The following is a 6,387-nucleotide window of genomic DNA, read 5'->3' on the forward strand; positions in this document are numbered from 1 at the left end:
CTTCTTTTCATCTCCACTTTCCTTTGCCTCTTGTGATAAGATTGAGTGGAAGCCATTGTAGGATTTGTGAGAATGTTTTTGGGATGTTATTGACACTAAAGCCAGAAATAGTCTAGTTGTATCCAATCTCTAGGTCTTGAAAACACTGCGTAGCTTCTTATCATCTCCTGTCTCCGTTGCCTCGCGTGAAAACTATTACAGGATTTGCAAGGATATCATTTATACTTTAGCTAGAAATATAGTCGAGTTTGTATCCAATCTCTGCGTCTTCAAAACACTGCGTAGCTTCTTGTCATCTCCAGTCCTCCATTGCCTCTTGTGATAGGATAGAGTGGAAGCCATTATAGGATTTGTGAGGATGTGTTTAGGATGCTGTTGATACTTTAGCCAGAAATAATCTAGTTGTATCCAACCTCTGCGTCTTCAAAACACTGCGCAGCTTACTATCTCCATGCAGTCTTCCATTGCCTCTTGTGCTATAGGATCGAGTAAAAGCCATTATTGGAATTGTGAGGATGCGTTTAGGATGCTGTTGATATGTCAGTCATGTTTCTGTATCTTTGTTGCTTTCCATTCGTGTTTATTATTTGAGTCAGATAAGGATTGCAATGTGGTTAGTGTTTCTCAAGGATAGTGTCATGATTCCGGTGATGTTCTGATAATATATTTTTTTTCGTATCTTCATTTTATCCCACGTTCATGAAATACCTTAATGATAACAACAACAACAACAACAACAATAGAAAATAATAAAAAGCCAATAATCATGAGACAAGAAGATGCTTAGGAAGAAAGAAAAGAAAAAAAAAAAAAAGAGAAATATACGTTATCTCTACAATGTTTAAGTCACAAGCTTGCAAAGAATCCTTCCTTTCTGTAGTGTACATTTGAAATACATAGATGTGAACCATTTACCGTACTGTAGTTGTGATGATAGTGAAAAAAAAAAAAATAGCGCATAAGGTCACTACAAGAAAGAAAGAAGAAGAACGGAGGAGAAGAAAGAAAAAAGAGAAAGAAGAAGAAGAAGAAGAAGAAAGAAAGAACAATGACTTCTAACTTATCTAATACCCCTCTTGTCAAAATCTACGGTAGTTTCCTTCAAAAAATAAGACTTGTTTAGACCCTTCAAGTCTTCCTAGCCCTTCCTCCCCCTCCCCCCCTCCTAGACCCTAAGACATATCCGGAGGGGAGGGGAAGAGGAGGGCAGAGTGATGGACCAATCAGAACCTAGCTTTGTAACATGGACCCTCGAGGTGGACCAATGAGCGGGCGTGTCTCAGGTGAGGGTCGGGCGGGAGAAAGCTCGTCAGGTGTGGCCGTCAGTGTGTCGCTGGCAGCTGGTGGGGGAGGGTGTGCTGCGCTACTTGTCCGTTGTGTCAGACTCTCCCTTGCTTTAGTGCGGGAAAGTTTGTGGAAAAGTTAACTAGTGGGTTGGCAGGTGTGGTGCTGAAGGGTGCTCGGGTGTGTGTTAACTGCAGGTGTGTGCGTGTGTGTGTTGGTTTACGCGTGAACTACACCTGTTTGGGCTGAAGACAGGTGAGTGTGTGTGTGTGTGTGTTACTTTACCCACAGTTTCTTTCACTTCGTTATGTGTGTTGTTGCTGTTTTCATTCTCATATTTCTTCACTTTCCTCTTTTCTTTCATTCTTTTCCATTTTTTTTCACTTTTTTGTTTCTTTTTTATTTCATCCATTCCATTTCCTTGATGTTCCTCCTCCTTCCTCTTTTCGCCCTCTCTTCTCCACGTCTCTTCCTTCATTCTGTTTTCTCGTCTTTCTCTTTTTCCTTCTACCTTCTTCTTTTCCTCATTCATTCTTTCGTGTTCCTTATCTCATTCCTTCCTTCTTCTTCCTCCTCCTCCTCCTCCTCCTCCTCCTCCTCCTCCTCCTCCTTCCTTCCTTCCACATTTGAATCCGAATGAATAATGGTAATAATGTTTTTGTATAATTTTCACGGCGTAATTCGTTATAATATGTAATTATTATAGCGGCGTTTGTAATTAGATAATATGATAGTGTGTGGTGTGGTGTAATTATTAATGATAAGTATTGTCGTGTGATACTATTTAACACTACTACTGCTGCTATTACTACTACTACTACTACTACTACTACTACTACTACTACTACTACTACTTCTTCTAGTACTGATATTACTGCTGCTACTACTACTACTACTACTACTACTACTACTACTACTACTAAGACGGGCGTGGTGTCGTGGATGTGTACAAGGAGAGCACACACACACACACACACACACACACACACACACACTACAACTTCCTGGATCCTGTCGTCCTCTACGTACACGCTGACCTACTAGTCGTGGTAGTAGTAGTAGTAGTGGTGGTGGTGGTGGTAGTAGTGATGGTAGTACTAATAGTAGTGGTGGTGGTAGTAGTAGTTGGTAGTTGTAGTGATGGTCTTAATTACTGGTTGTAATCTACTACTACTACTACTACTACTACTACTACTACTACTACTACCACCACCACCACCACCACCACCACCACCACCAGACAGTCAGGAGTTCAAAGGAAAGTGAAATGTAAAAAGATGGGCGGGCTGCAGTTTTTTTTTTTTTTTTTTTTTGAGGGGGATGAAGAGAGAGAGAGAGAGAGAGAGAGAGAGAGAGAGGATGGGTGAGGTATTGTAATGATGGTGGTAATGGTGAAGGTGGTGGTGGTGGACAGACGAGCTTTGAACGATATGCTTGCGTGCGTGTGTGCATAAAAATATCTATGACTATAATTCAGCATGTTCGTTTTATCCTGTTTTGTTTGAGAAGGAAAAAGGAAGGAGTGGTGGTGCTGGTAGTAATAGTTAACGGTGTGTGTGTGTGTGTAATTCACCTCGGTCGTCTGCTGGTCATCCAGCCAGTCTTCCCCATTACGGAGCGAGCTCAGAGCTCATAGACCGATCTTCGGGTAGGACTGAGACCACAACACACTCCATACACCGGGAAAGCGAGGCCACAACCCCTCGAGTTACATCCCGTACCTATTTACTGCTAGGTGAACAGACCCTACACATTAAGAGGCTTGCCCATTTGCCTCGCCGCGCCGGGACTCGAACCCGGGCCTCTTGATTGTGAGTCGAGCGTGCTAACCACTACACTACGCAGTGTGTGTGTGTGTGTGTGTGTGTGTGTGTTTTCTCTCCGTCCTTTCCTCTTTCCTTCTTTTTATTTCCTTGTTTGTTTCCTGGTTAGCATAATTTCTCTCTCTCTCTCTCTCTCTCTCTCTCTCTCTCTCTCTCTCTCTCTCTCTCTCTCTCTCGTTTTTATTGTTATTATTACTGTTTTCTTCATCCTTTCCTTTCTTTTCTTTTCACTCATTACTACTACTGCTATCATCATCATCATCATCATCATCATCATCGCCACTACTACTACTACTACTCTTTCTTTCCCACCATTTCTAGACTAACTAATGACTAACCTCACTATTCTAAGTAACATATCACTCCTGGAAAGGATGTGATGGTGGTGGTGGTGGTGGTGGTGGTAGCGGTAATGGTGGTGGTCGTGGCCGTGGTAGCGGTGATAGTGGTGGTGGTGGTGGTGGTGGAGTTCTCAAGGCCTTTTATCAGCCAGCAGAGCCCATTTACCGCATTATTATAAGGAATTCCCACACACACACACACACACACACACACACAGCAAGCAAAGGAATGGGCAGGACTCGAACTCTCGGCTCTTGTGTGTTTTATTAGGCGAGAAGTTTGCCATTGAGCCACCGAGTACAGAGGAAGAAGAGGAGGAGGAGGAGGAGGAGGAGGAGGAGGAGGAGTTTAAAAAAGATGAACGTGGAGGAGAAAGATTATGATTGGGTAAAGGAGGAGGAAGATTTAGGAGGATGGAAGAGGAATGAGAGAGAGAGAGAGAGAGAGAGAGAGAGAGAGAGAGAGAGAGAGAGAGAGAGAGAGAGGATTGAATATAAGGGAGGAAGAAGAGAAAGAAGAGGTAGGTGGTGGAATAGAGGAAAGAGGAGGAGGAGGAGAGAGAGAGAGAGAGAGAGAGAGAGAGAGAGAGAGAGAGAGAGAGATGGTATTAAGATGAAGATGAGGAAAGAGAAAGAGGAGGAGGAGATAAAAGCGACGGAGAGAGAGAGAGAGAGAGAGAGAGAGAGAGAGAGAGAGAGAGAGAGAGAGAGAGAGAGATTATTAACTGTAAGAGGAGAAGGAGGAGAAAACAAAGATGATGATAAATTGAAGAAGAAGAAGAAGAAGAATGAGCAGGAGGAAAATGAGGAGGAGGTGATAATAGATAGAAAAGAAGGAAAAAGAAGATAGAGAAAAAAGAAATAGTAACAGGAGTAACACACACACACACACACACACACACACACACACACACACACACACACACACACAGAGTCATAAAATTAAACTCTTTATCACCACGACACCGGCAGGAGGATTAAAGGCTTCAGATAAAACCTTCCTATTGGCGGCGTGGCTTCAGATCACCAACCATTCCTGATTCAATAACCACGCATTACAACTCTGACTGGGGGAGGACGAGGACGTGGGGGAGGAGGAGAGGTGTGTGATATAGATGGAGGAATTATAAGGAGGTTAAGTTAGGTTAGGTTAGAGAGAGGAAAAGCAAGGAGGAGGAAGGAAAGAAGAGGAAGAGGAGGAGGGATGTGTGAGATTGGTAGAAATAAGAGAAGGGAAAGATTTGAAAGAAGGAATCAGAAAAAAGGTTAGGTTACGTTAGGTTAGGTTAAGTTTAGTTAGAGAGAGGAAGATGGAGGAAGGGAGAAGGAAAGAAGATGGAAGATGAGGAGGAGGAGGAGGAGGAGTGTGTGATATAGGTGGAAGGATGAAAAGGAAGGAAAGATGAGAAAGAAGGAATCATAAGGAGTGTACGGAAGGTTAAGTTAAAGAAAGGAAGATGGAAGGAGGAGGAGACAGGTGGAAGTAAGAGAATGAAGGAAAGATAGGAAGGAAGGAATCATAAGGTAGGTTAGGTTAAGTTATATTAGCATAGGGTTAGGTTAGGTTAGGTTAGGAAGAAAATTAATTTATTCCAAGTTTAGTGTGTGTGTTTGTGGGGAGATGAAGTTACGGGAAAGAAAATGAGGAATGTAAGGGAGTAGAGCAAAGTTAGAGAGAGAGAGAGAGAGAGAGAGAGAGAGAGAGATTAGGTGATGTGTGTGTGTGTGTTGGGTGGGAGGCTGTGTTTGTGAGGGTGGTGGGGAGATAAGGAAGGAGAGGGAGTGCGTGCATGGGGAGATGGGGAGGAGATAAAGGGATAAAAATAGTATGGGGATTTACAGAGAATAATGGAAATCCCGCCTTTTTTTTTTTTCCCCTCTCCGCCTGGTAACTCACACACACACACACACACACACACACACAACTGAAGGAAACATGTGTAGTGTAAAAATATATAATAGTCATTCTTATTAGCAGTTTTTACTATCTTGTCCTTTTATTTGATTTATTGAAGGTATGAGAGAGAGAGAGAGAGAGAGAGAGAGAGAGAGAAGTTAGCTGTACTCCATAACCCTTCGTCCTCCTCCTCCTCCTCCTCTGTAACCCTGCACGATAATGTCACACAGTAGATAACAAGGCGGATCTGAACCTTTATACTGGCAGTAAATGACAGTCAGATCCTACGCCTAGAGGATCCAACTCTTTATTGCACGAGAGACGCTGCCCTCTACCTTCAAGACACGAGGAACACTGCTTATGGCAAGGGGGAGTGCTGGAACCCCCCCTTCCTCTCTCTCTCTCTCTCTCTCTCCACGACTCTTTTCCAAGGCCACAGAGATGATTATCAGCGTTTTCAAGAGTGTTTCTCCTGTTGATAATGCAGAAATCTTGTCACTGCCCGAGAACTGTAAAAACACCTTAAAAACGCTTTGCTCTCTCTCCACGACTGTTTTCCAAGGCCAAAGAAATGATTAGCGGCGTTTTCAAGAGTGTTTCTCCAGTTGATAATGTAGAAATGTCGTCATTCTGCCTCTAGAATCGTAAAAGCATCTTAAAAACGCTTTGCTCTCTCACCGCGGCTATTTTCCAAGGCCAGAGATGATTAGCGGCGTTTTCAAGAGTGTTTCTCCAGTTGATAATGTAGAAATGTTGTCATTCTGCCTCTAGAACCGTAAAAACACCTTAAAAAAGCACGTGTAAACTTAAGTACAGCCTTTTGAAATAGTGGAGTGAGGTTGAGAATATGAGTTTGGCTGTTAAGTTGAATGCCAGTCCTCGTGCAGGTATTGAGAGAGTTAGCCAAGGAAAGGATGGAATGTAAGTGTCTTTGGGTGCATTGTAGTTATAAAAGGGCATTCTAATTCTGTTTCTTCTTGTTATGGGGAATCAGAAGCTTTTATTTTTGTTGGGAAGAAGCATTAGAGCCTTGAGAACACGT

The 6,387-nt window shown here is 42.9% G+C and overlaps 1 protein-coding gene across 1 annotated transcript in view; it reads left to right on the forward strand.

Moving 5' to 3' along the window:
• Positions 1 to 1,313: 1,313 nt before the first annotated feature.
• Positions 1,314 to 6,387, forward strand: part of LOC123501342 (protein FAM43A-like) — a 46,466-nt gene continuing 41,392 nt past the window's right edge. Inside the window, exon 1 of the mRNA XM_045250128.1 lies at positions 1,314 to 1,539. The gene's annotated coding sequence lies outside the window, so the exon portion shown is untranslated. The remainder of the gene's footprint in view (positions 1,540 to 6,387) is intronic.

This window comes from Portunus trituberculatus, chromosome 9, assembly GCF_017591435.1.
Source record: "Portunus trituberculatus isolate SZX2019 chromosome 9, ASM1759143v1, whole genome shotgun sequence".
NCBI classification, from domain to species: domain Eukaryota; kingdom Metazoa; phylum Arthropoda; class Malacostraca; order Decapoda; family Portunidae; genus Portunus; species Portunus trituberculatus.